Here is a 13,007-nt window from a genome sequence, read left to right as displayed (position 1 = left end):
TCTCGTCCCATCTATATGTCTGTCTGGGGCCTATTGACCCAGTGTTCCCAGCAGTCCCAGCCCCAGCCCTCCAGTCTGTCCCGTGGAAGAGGGTCCCGGCTGAGCCCGGAAGGGTTCTGGTTGCACCCGTAGACCAAGGTCAGCACTTTGCGCTGATTTGACGAGACAATGTGAAGACGACTGCTCATCCGCGGTAACCGGAGAGAGAGACACCGGCGGCTCTTGTGAGACCGGCTGATGATGAGACCCTTCCCCTTTCTCCCTCCTCCTCCTCCTCCGCCCTCCATAGAGGGAGTGAGTGATGAAACACTATAGCCGGCCCTGCCCCGGAGAAGCCCAGCGGAGCTACGTAGAAGGTGCTGACAGTGTTGCCCGGGGCGGCCGAGGAAGCGAAGAGAGAGGGAGAGAGAGAGTGGGCTGAAACAGCAGTACTATCCCTCTCTGATGCTGCACTGTGCGTCCCTCCCAGCAGGCACCCCGGCTGCCAGCACCCAGCCTCCACACAGGTGCTGTTGGTCACACGGTGGAGAGGGAACAAGAAGGACACAGTGTTGTCGAGTATCCGGGATGCTTGTTCTCCTCGCCGGCCACTCTTGAAGGCAGGAACCTCTCAGGACCGAGTTGGATATTTGAGGCCTTTAATCACAGTCGCTGGTAATCACACAACCCGGCCACGTTCTGGTGAGTAAGAGGCTTGCAGGCTAACAAGCTGCTGTAACTGTGACTAGGACTACTGCCATAGTGTTTTTATACCTGTATCACTGCGATACTACAACTCTGTACACACATCTGATTAGCACTATACTCAGTAGTACTCCTTTATTTATATATTTGATACCCAGTTTAATCACCTGTACATTGTATATTACTATTGCACTTTACTGTTACATTTGCACTCTGGCTGGATGGCAAATCTCTTTTCGTTGTACTGTACTTGTGCTGTATAATGATGATACATTTGAATCTAATCTAATCTAATCTAATCTAACTGGCTCACCCCATAGGGCTTCCCCCTTGCAGTCCATTAATCAGTTCATCGGTCGGTTTGGTGCTAGTTGACCGAGAAATTGTTAGTGGAATAGTTGTTTTTCATGCTCTCCTTTCATGTTGAATGAGTAATGTTGAAAGCACATTAAGCGATAGATTTAAAGAGGTCCTTCTGCGTGACTGCATGCAGGATTTGTCGATAAAATCGGCTAATCAATTGGTTGCCTAAATCCTATCAGGAATTCCTTTAGTCCAGGAGAGCCCGTACTAAGCCAGAAGCTGAGTGTTGGAATTACAGACATGTTTTTATTTGTCCTTCATTTGTACAGGTATAAAATATATATATATATTACATCACATGAGACAGAGATAACTTTTTATGTGTGACCTGTTTACAATAGACAAATGAAAACACTTTGGCCAAACAAGTACAGTTCAAACGACAAGAATTCAAACGTCAACAAGCATAAATGTATATCAATTAAAACAAGTTCAAGCAACATCTAAAACATCTATTCCACGGCTGCGCAGTGCAGACAATATATATATATTTATAATACATACGAGGGGAGGAGACTACATTGGGAGGCACTGGCGGACTCAGGGGGGGCCCCCCTGGTGCCCCCACGGTCGAAAAACGCGCGCTTAAGTGCCCTTTTGAGTGAAAGAAATTAGAGGATGTGCCCTATTGGTGCCCCCCACGGTCGAAAAAACGCACGCTTAAGTGCCCTTTTGAGTGAAAGAAATTAGAGGATGTGCCCTATTGGTGCCCCCACGGTCGAAAAAAACGCACGCTTAAGTGCCCTTTTGAGTGAAAGAAATTAGAGGATGTGCCTATTGGTGCCCCCACGGTTGAAAAACGCGCGCTAAAGTGCCCTTTGAGTGAAAGAAATTAGAGGATGTGCCCTATTGGTGCCCCCACGGTTGAAAAACGCATGCTTAAGTGCCCTTTTGAGTGAAAGAAATTAGAGGATGTGCCCTATTGGCGCCCCCACGCTTGAAAAACGCGCGCTAAAGTGCCCTTTGAGTGAAAGAAATTAGAGGAAGTGCCCTATTGGTGCCCCCACGGTCGAAAAAACGCACGCTTAAGTGCCCTTTTGAGTGAAAGAAATTAGAGGATGTGCCCTATTGGTGCCCCACGGTCGAAAAACGCGCGCTTAAGTGCCCTTTTGAGTGAAAGAAATTAGACGATGTGCCCTATTGGTGCCCCCACGGTTGAAAAACGCGCCCTAAAGTGCCCTTTTGAGTGGCGAAAAATTAGAAGGTGTGCCCTATTGGTGCTCTTCTAATGGTCTAACTTGACCATGTGCCCCACGGTTAAATAATATCACGCAAAAGTGCCCTTTTAACAAATGTCATTGACTATGTGAATCAAGTATATTATACTGTATGATTAATGCAATGTGATGTTCATTATGACACAAAATAAAAGAAAGTTCAAAAAAAAAAAAGGCAAAAGTGCCCTTTTGAGTGAAAGAAATTAGAGGACGTGCCCTATTGGTGCCCCTCTAATGGTTAAACGTGACCATGTGCCCCCACAGTTGAAAACATCGCGCTAAAATGCCTTTTTGAGTGTTGAAAATGAGAGGACGTGTCCTTGGTGCCCTTCCAATGGTCTAAACTTGACCATGTGCCCCGACGGTTAAATAATGTCACGCAAAAGTGCCCTTTTGAGTGGAGAAAATTAGAGGACATGCCCTATCGGTGCCCCTCTAATGGTTAAACGTGAACATTTATGCTAAATATGGGGTATGCTTGGGGATAACTATATATAAAACGTTATACACTGTTATCTTCATTTTTTATTTAATTTTTATTTTTTTGGCGTTTTATCGCTTTATTTCTACTGGGCAGTCCAGTAGGGAGAGACAGATGAGGAATGGGAGACAGAGTGGGGGGAAGACATTCGGCAAATAACGACGGGTTCGGGAGTCTATGTGGTTCGCCACTGGGGCGCCCTGTTATCTTCATTTTAAGGGTAAATTGGTTTTGCGGCTCCAGATGAATTTTAGTTTGTGGGAGGGGGAATGGCTCTTTTGATAGTAAAGGTTGCTGAGTAGGGCTGGGCGATTCTTGCTCAAATGTGAATCACGATTTTCTCTCTAAGAATTGAGATCACGATTCTCTCACACGATTCTTATTTTTTCAATAAAATAATTGATTGCACTCTTTCTTAAACAGACAACATAACATATGAAAGTGCTTGACTTAAACTTAAACATAACATATATGAAAGTGCTTGACTTAAACTTAAAAGTCTATTGTAACATACAAAATAACTGAAGTCAGAATCGTCATAATTTAAAAAAGTTAACTTAACTTTTTTTTATCTTTTTTAATAAAAAATATCTTCATAATTTAGAAATTAGATTGCATAGGTCTATGAATCGAGATCGTGATTTTATTTCGATTAATTGCCCAGCCCTAGTGGATGGCGTGAGACTTTTATGCCACACGCTTAATAGTGATTAAAAAAAAAATAAAAAATTGATTATTGTAATGTGAGTCAAAGATGTGATACTGAGATACTTTCCTGGCATATACATAAAATATAGCCAACGCTATCCACAACACACATGAAAAAAGCTATTTGCAGAGAATTGCGACAAGGGTGACTGGAGGGTTAAAGGGGAACTCCACTTTTTTTGGAAATTAGCTTATTTAAACATCTTCCCTGGAGTTAGACAAGAAGATGCATACCTTTTTTGTCTCTGTGCGTGCATTTTAGCTTTGGGAATAGACGCTCCGTTAGCATAGCTTAGCTTCATCACTGGAAGTGAGGCAGGACAGTAGCCTTACAGTGCCTTACAGTGTATTGCAAGGTCTGACATTGACCAAACTTGATATGCATGACCTTGGTGGGCTCTAGGTCAACTCCTGAAAAGGGGGTCAATGTCAGACCTTGCAATCAAAAGTTAGGGGGCGCACTGAAATTATGGCAAGGGTTATTAGCCCCCTAACTTTTGATTGCAAAGTCTGACATTGACCCCCTTTTCAGGAGTTGACCTAGAGCCCACCAAGGTCATGCATATCAAGTTTGGTCAATGTCAGACCTTGCAATACACTGTAAGGCACTGTAAGCTACTGTCCTGCCTCACTTCCAGTGATGAAGCTAAGCTATGCTAACGGAGCGTCTATTCCAAAGCTAAAATGCACGCACAGAGACAAAAACGGTATGCATCTTCTTGTCTAACTCCAGGGAAGATGTTAAATAAGCTAATTTCCAAAAAAAGTGGAGTTCCCCTTTAAGTTTTAGACACACCCCCTCTTGAATGTTCAGATGCCAGATGGCTGTAACCCTGCATCCTACTGCTGTGTGAGGTAGGTAATACAGCAAGCTTTCTTTGAAGTTGCAAAGATTGAGTTTGTTTTACCAATTATGCATTACTAAATACTAATGTATGTAGGCCTACACTGCAAGTGTTTTTATTGATGGCAGTATGTTTTAGCCTAGGCTAGTGTAGGCTAGCTTTATTACTACTGTAGCTAGCTAACTAAACAGGTACCTTGCTTAGCTGATTATATGCTATAATGCTAACCTGTGTTCTCAATTTAGAAATAAAGTGTACACATTATTTTAGGATAGTTTGCACAAAATATACCCATATCACTTTAAAGTTCAGTGTGGATTGCTTTTTAAGTTAATTAAGAGTGGTAGTAAACTTAAAAGTGGGTTTAGCATTGGCCTATATTCTATGATTACAGAATGCCAAGGAGAGAGAGAAATCGGAAGAATGTTAAAAAGCATCTGAGAAATGCTGCAAGAGGCAGCTTCTCTTTGAAGAATTGGGTCCAAAGCATAATAGTAAGGGAGGAGATAAGGATACAGGTAGCCTATGTATTTGTAAGTCCTCACTACTAGCTACATATACAAGCTGCTTGTCTCACAGAGGCATAGTTTGGATTATAACTGAGAATCTGGTGCTAACATGGTCAATAATGCTTATTTTGGACAGAAACATTTGTCTTAAACATTTAAATTGACCAACCATAGACCGTTTTTATTCCAAGGAGAGAAGGAGAGTAAAGGACAGGAGGAGAGAAGGAGAGGAGAGGACAGGAGGAGAGAAGGAGAGTAAAGGACAGGAGGAGAGAAGGAGAGGAGAGGACAGGAGGAGAGAAGGAGGGGACAGGAGGAGAGAAGGAGTGGACAGGAGGAGAGAAGGGGAGTACAGTAGGAGAGAAGGGGAGTACAGGAGGAGAGTAGGGGAGTACAGGAGGAGAGTAGAGGAGTATAGGAGGAGAGTAGGGGAGTATAGGAGGATAGGAGGGGAGGAGAGGACAGGAGGAGAGAATGAGAGGAGAGGGGGAGTACAGGAGGAGAGGACATGAGGAGAGAAGGGGAGGAGAGAGAAAGGAAGAAGCTCAACGGCACTCGAATTAACTTTAACTGTTAAACTGTTTTATGAAATATAAATGTTAAAGGTATATTGTTCCCTGTATGTTTTTATCATAGAGGTGTGGTTATACTATTAATCTGGATTGTCTATGTTACATGACGCATCATAGCTTTTTGCTTACTGATGGGGTCCCATGTTGTGCAGTAAGTGCCCTTTTTTATTTTCGCCCCTGCCCTTCAAACAGCCTGAGTCCGCCACTGTTGGGGAGGGGGGGGGGGGGGGGGGGGGGGCGAAATATCCCGTTTTTTCAAATCCCAATGTTGACAGCTATGTCGTAAGTGCGTCGGGAAACTGTCTGCGGCCCAGATATGTGCAGGCAAGCTGGGACGCTGTTGCGGCCAGGATGATAGATAGATGACCAATGCACTAAGTGGCCTCTGCATACAGATCAATAGTGGTATTAGTGGCCATACTGCATATTGAGAGTCATGTTTACTGGCTGTGGTCGTGGGACCATAGATGTTTTTATTCACTTTTGGAATACCCCCCCAAGTACATTGACTTTATTTCCATGAACATAATTTAACCTATATAACTGCATATAACCCATATAACTCTGTGTGATAGCATGTACATCACATATAACCCATATAACTCTGTATGATAGCATGTACATCACATATAACCCATATAACTGTATGATAGCATATACATCACATACAGTATAACCCATATAACTCTGTATGATAGCATGTACAATAATGCTGTATATATATATATATATATATATATATATATATATATATATATATATATATATATATATATATATATATATATATATATATATATATTCCTACCATATCTATCCACATATGTCTGTACATACCTGCATATAAACCTTTGTACATACTATATCTATATATCTGTACATATCCCTTACCTACTCTTACTAGTTACGCTGCTGGCCAGTACGACTTACTACCATTGTGTATATTTTATACCTGTAGTGCATACATCTGATTGGCACTATTACTAAGTAGCACTAATTTATATAATTTTATACCCAGTTTAATCACCTGTACATAGTATTTTACTTAAATGCCCTTTTGAGTGAAAGAAATTAGAGGATGTGCCCTATTGGTGCCCCCACGGTCGAAAAAAACGCACGCTTAAGTGCCCTTTTGAGTGAAAGAAATTAGAGGATGTGCCCTATTGGTGCCCCCACGGTTGAAAAACGCGCGCTAAAGTGCCCTTTTGAGTGAAAGAAATTAGAGGATGTGCCCTATTGGTGCCCCCACGGTCGAAAAAAACGCACGCTTAAGTGCCCTTTTGAGTGAAAGAAATTAGAGGATGTGCCCTATTGGTGCCCCCACGGTCGAAAAAAACGCACGCTTAAGTGCCCTTTTGAGTGAAAGAAATTAGAGGAAGTGCCCTATTGGTGCCCCCACGGTTGAAAAACGCATGCTTAAGTGCCCTTTTGAGTGGAGAAAGTTAGAGGACATGCCCTATCGGTGCCCCTCTAATGGTTAAACGTGAACATTTATGCTAAATATGGGGTATGCTTGGGGATAACTATATATAAAACGTTATACACTGTTATCTTCATTTTTTATTTAATTTTTTATTTTTTTGGCGTTTTATCGCTTTATTTCTACTGGGCAGTCCAGTAGGGAGAGACAGATGAGGAATGGGAGACAGAGTGGGGGGAAGACATTCGGCAAATAACGACGGGTTCGGGAGTCTATGTGGTTCGCCACTGGGGCGCCCTGTTATCTTCATTTTAAGGGTAAATTGGTTTTGCGGCTCCAGATGAATTTTAGTTTGTGGGAGGGGGAATGGCTCTTTTGATAGTAAAGGTTGCTGAGTAGGGCTGGGCGATTCTTGCTCAAATGTGAATCACGATTTTTCTCTCTAAGAATTGAGATCAAGTAGCACTAATTTATATAATTTTATACCCAGTTTAATCACCTGTACATAGTATTTTACTATTGCTCTTTACTGTTACATTTGGATGCCAAACCTCTTTTCATTGTACTGTACTTGTGTTGTATAATGACACTACATTTGAATCTAACCTAATCCAATTGAGTCTACAAAATAGAAAACATGAATTTCCCTCGGCACAGGACCTTTGCACGGCCTCTGGAAGGAAGGCAGACTGTATGTGTACAGTGAGTGTGGGACGTCTGAGGACCTATTGAAGAGATCCTTGGTGAAAATGAGTTACCGGGAATAAGAGCGGTGCCCCCCCCCCTCTCTTTCTCTCTCCCTCTCTCTTAAAGGGGAACTATTTTACTATTTCCTTCACTATTTGGGCACTTTTACACAATTCCTGTGAGTCTATGGAACACCTCTGTAATATATATATTTTTTTTATTCATTGTTTTGTATTTCTAATCAAGTCCTCAAAAACAGAATTTTTCTACCTCAAGATCTCGAGCCTTTTTGAGCCTGGGCTGCAGGTGCAGGTGCAGGTGCCACTGTGTGCAGCTCATCTTGTACCTCGCCATTATCATGCAGCAGTGTCTCTCTGACATCACAAATCATCACATTTTCAGATGACTCAGTTCAGTGAGGGTGAATATTGTGAGAGGAGAATTGGAAGAATGCGCCAATATGAGAATTAGAGACATAGATCATATTAATATAAGTTCACATAGCTAGGAAACAATGCTAAACACTCAAAAAGGCCATTTATAAGATAGTTCCCCTTTAATTGAGGCACTCACGGAGGAATGCCCTTCAGATGCTGGCATTTCAAATCAGAGTCACGCTTAGCCTGTACATAATGAGACGAGAGAGCAGGCAGCAGGGGGAGGAAGAGCAGGGACGAACACTGCACTCACCTGGCAGTCATGTTGGCTACATACTGTACGTACTGTAGGCCAGAAGAGCAGGGACGAACACTGCACTCACCTGGCAGTCATGTTGGCTACATACTGTACGTACTGTAGGCCAGGAGAGCAGGGACGAACACTGCACTCACCTGGCAGTCATGTTGGCTACATACTGTATGTACTGTAGGCCAGGAGAGCAGGGACGAACACTGCACTCACCTGGCAGTCATGTTGGCTACATACTGTACGTACTGTAGGCCAGGAGAGCAGGGACGAACACTGCACTCACCTGGCAGTCATGTTGGCTACATACTGTACGTACTGTAGGCCAGGAGAGCAGGGACGAACACTGCACTCACCTGGCAGTCATGTTGGCTACATACTGTACGTACTGTAGGCCAGAAGAGCAGGGACGGACACTGCACTCACCTGGCAGTCATGTTGGCTACATACTGTACGTACTGTAGGCCAGGAGAGCAGGGACGAACACTGCACTCACCTGGCAGTCATGTTGGCTACATACTGTACGTACTGTAGGCCAGGAGAGCAGGGACGAACACTGCACTCACCTGGCAGTCATGTTGGCTACATACTGTATGTACTGTAGGCCAGAAGAGCAGGGACGAACACTGCACTCACCTGGCAGTCATGTTAGCTACATGCTACAGGCAGTCATGTTAGCTACACGCTACATGCAGTCATGTTAGCTACATACTGTACGTACTGTAGGCCAGATATACTCCTTCCCTGCACGATTCTGGTGATTTTGCATGTGATATTTCACAAATTGCTACTTTGAATGCAATCGTGGTCAGTCTGTGCTATTTTATAGAGCGGTTTACACAACATGTTTATAATCATGTGTCTAAGATGCCTTTTCCCCGCGACACAATGGATATTATATCACCTTGTCCAATCATTAACCAAGTTAAATTGCCTAAAAGGGGGAAATAAAAGACATGTTGTGTCAAAGTTCACCATTCTACGTCAGTGGTTGACTATGTAGGGGGTCGTGGATGGGCGTCCCTCTGTTTTTAGGGGTCCCAAACCAACCAGGTTGAGAACCACTGTTTTACAGCACAGTGACAAGGCACATGCCAGCAAGCAGATGGTTATTCGTACCAGGGATGCACCGATACTGGTACCGGATAATGGTTCGATACCCGGCTAAAAGAGAGTATCGGAGAATTTTGGATAATCCGATACCAAGAAACACGTATAACATATCATTTTCGTTAATTCAATGCCCACAGTCATCAAATACTTTTTTTTTGTGTCAAATATCAATATAATTTGTAAATGATCAATACTTAGTCAGACAACATTATGACGTGTCTGCAGAGATATTTGTAGGTCTGTGCAGCAGAGTCGTGGCACAGAGTAGCTTTCACTTTCACTTCTAGAGTAGCTTTCACTTCATGTGAAGGAGGGAAAGAAGGCTCTAGAGACACAAGGTTACACAACGATGGCAGAGGATTTGATACCTGTGGCCACTAGAGGGTGGGGAGTCTTTTGTGAACAGACCGGGCAACAGTGGCTCGGGAGGTAGAGCAGTCATCTGGTAATCCGTAGGTTCCCGGTTCAATTCCCGCTCCTCCCGGGCAGCGTGTTGAAGTGTCCTTGAGCAAGACACTTAACCCCTAATTGCTCCCGATGAGCAGGCTGGCACCTTGCATGTTCGCCTCTGCCGTCGGTGTGTGAACGTGTGAGTGAATGGGTGAAAATGTGAGGAACAAATTGTAAGGAGCTTTGGATAAAAGCTGCTATATAAATGCAGCCATTTACCATTTAACAACCAATCGACAGAGTGACCTATAGAGCAACTAAAAAATGACATTTCCATTCAGTTACAAAAGAAAATGAACCCCACAAAGCAAGAACACAACTAGACATGTGCTGAACCCTGACACCACCATGACACCATGAGGCCACCATGAGGCCAGATGACTCAGAACTCCACAGTCACATTTGGTGGAATCGGATCAGGAGACGCACAAATCAAATTATTTTTAAAGCCTGCAATCACAAGTTAATGTCTCCATGGGCTGGACAAGTTTTCTTTAAACAAGTCAAGAAGAAACATCACAATAAATCAAGAACAAACAACCCACCATAAAATCCAAAACAACACTCCCAGACATACCCCAGCGAAGGTAAGGAAAAACTCACTAAAAACCTAGCAATAGGAATAAAGCACCACAAGCAACGGGGAGGAGAGAAACCACATTTGAGTATTGAACGTTTGGCTTGCTGCTGCTGCTAGGGGAAAGGTCATGGGGTCACCAGATTCCTCTAGGGGTCATGAATGTGCACCGCCAATTTGAAAAGATTAAATTGAAAGGTACTCGAGATACACTCTTTCTAAAATGTAAGGTTTGGCCTGATGGTGGCGTCAGAGCAGGGGTGTCAATCTCAATTACCAAATGCGTAAATGAAAATGACTTGATTATTACACAGGCCGGACACATATTAATACCTAAAAAAGGTGCATTATCCTGCGATCTCTAGCTTAATTGGTCGTTTTGTTTACCTATTCAATGTGTGTGCACCAGCTCAATATGTTGTTTACCTATTGAATGTGTGCGCACCAGCTCAATATGTTGTTGTAAATTACCTTCTGTTCATTCGGCATCTCAATGAATACAATGAGGGCTGTTTAAAAGGTGGGTAAGGAGGCATCATTTATGGATAATTGGCTTATTATAGATTTTCTTTTCACATTTAAATTATAAACGTATTAGGATTCAATTAATTATTCACCCACACGTGTTTGTAAAATTAACAATTGCAGGTTAAACTGGTCCTGGACTATTGGAGTAGGAATAGAATGCACACGCAGTCACGCATACAAAACATCTCTCACCTCGCTGGTCTAGCGCAAATATAAGGTCCTATGTTCCCTCAACACAATATAAGGTCCTATGTTCCCTCAACACAATATAAGGTCCTGTGTTCCCTCAGACTAATGTTCCCTCAACACAATATAAGGTCCTATGTTCCCTCAGACTAATGTTCCCTCAACACAATATAAGGTCCTGTGTTCCCTCAGACTAATGTTCCCTCAACACAATATAAGGTCTTGTGTTCCCTCAACACAATATAAGGTCCTATGTTCCCTCAACACAATATAAGGTCCTATGTTCCCTCAACACAATATAAGGTCATATGTTCCCTCAACACAATATAAGGTCCTATGTTCCCTCAGACTAATGTTCCCTCAACACAATATAAGGTCCTGTGTTCCCTCAGACTAATGTTCCCTCAACACAATATAAGGTCCTGTGTTCCCTCAGACTAATGTTCCCTCAACACAATATAAGGTCTTGTGTTCCCTCGGCTCAGACTAATGTTCCCTCAACACAATATAAGGTCCTGTGTTCCCTCAGACTAATGTTCCCTCAACACAATATAAGGTCCTACATTCCTTCCCGCTGACTTGTCGTACAAAACTTGTAAGTCGCTTTTGATAAACGTGTCAGCTAAATGACTAAATGTCAATGTAAAACTCTATGTGCGGCAGGTCATGGGGTCACCAACAGCAATAGAGGTCACCAGAGTTCACCCTGTAGCCGTCATGAATGTGCACCTGAAATTTGAGAAAATCTGAATGAAAAGCTATTTAATTTATCGCGTTCACAAGGACGATATGAATGTTTGGCTCCGATGGTGGCGGTAGAGGAAAGGTCACCAAAGGTCACCAAAATCAAATATTCAAGTTATCGCGTTAACACAAAAACCCTGCCCTCCTAAACTAAAGAAACCGTGTTCCTAACTCAGTTTCGACGTCTGGATTTTGGTTTCCGACACGCCGGATGCTATGTTAAAATGACAAATGGCACCGCTTAGACGCGGATTATCTGTCAGATCGGCGCAGATCTAGTTGTAAAAATGTGCCCCATGTGTGACTCATGGGGCATGCTAACGAGATGAGGGTGGGGGGTATAGATGGATGAGGAAGGAGCAGGAATGGATGAGGCTCAGGGGAGGGGGGGGGGGGCGGGCAAGTGGATGTTTGCCAGACATGAGACAGTGAGTGTGTGTGTGTGTGTGTGTACAGGTGCAGTCATGTAAAGCGGGGGGGGGTTCTCATCTTATGGTGCAGAAGCTATCCCTCACCTGCCCCCTCCCCCCCTCCTCCTCCTCCTCATTAGCTGATAGGAGGCATTTGCAGCGGGGCTGGTAATCACTCTCTTAGCCCGCTGGTCCTCCGCCAACTGAACGCTGCCATTTCTCAGGGCATGAGTGCTCTCCCTCTCCCCTCCTCACTCCCTCTCTCCCTCCCTCCCTTCCTTCTCCCTGCCAACCGCTGTACATTCCCCTGCCCTCCTCCGTGTTATTCTCCCCAGTCCAGCCCTTTATCACTCTCCGTTCATCACGCTCTCATCTCCTTCTTCCTTCTCTTACTCTCCATTTCCCCCTCCCTCGCTCCCTTCATCGCTCTCTCTCTCTCTCTGTGTGCATGGCAGCGTAGCCCGTGCGTAGTGTGCTGGGGGAGCGGAGCGGAGAGATGACGGCCAGTCCAGGGGAGAGCTGTGACGTAACAGCGCTGCTGAGGAATGCTCACAGCGGAGGAGAGGGGGAGAGAGGAGAGGAAGGGATTAGAGAGGAGATCAGAGGAGAAGAGAGGAGGAGAGAGGCGAGGAGAGGAAGGGATTAGAGAGGAGAGCAGAGGAGAAGAGAGGAGGTGAGAGGAGAGGAGAGGAGAGGAAGGGATTAGAGAGGAGAGCAGAGGAGAAGAGAGGAGGAGAGAGGTGAGGAGAGGATTAGAGAGGAGAGCAGAGGAGAAGAGGAGAATAGGAGAAGAGAGGAGAGGAAGGGATTAGAGAGGAGAGCAGATGAG

The sequence above is a fragment of the Notolepis coatsorum genome, assembly GCF_963971535.1.
Source record: "Notolepis coatsorum genome assembly, chromosome: 2".
Taxonomy (NCBI): Eukaryota; Metazoa; Chordata; class Actinopteri; order Aulopiformes; family Paralepididae; genus Notolepis; species Notolepis coatsorum.
The sequence above is the reverse complement of the archived record's forward strand: the minus strand, read 5'-3'. Positions refer to the sequence as shown.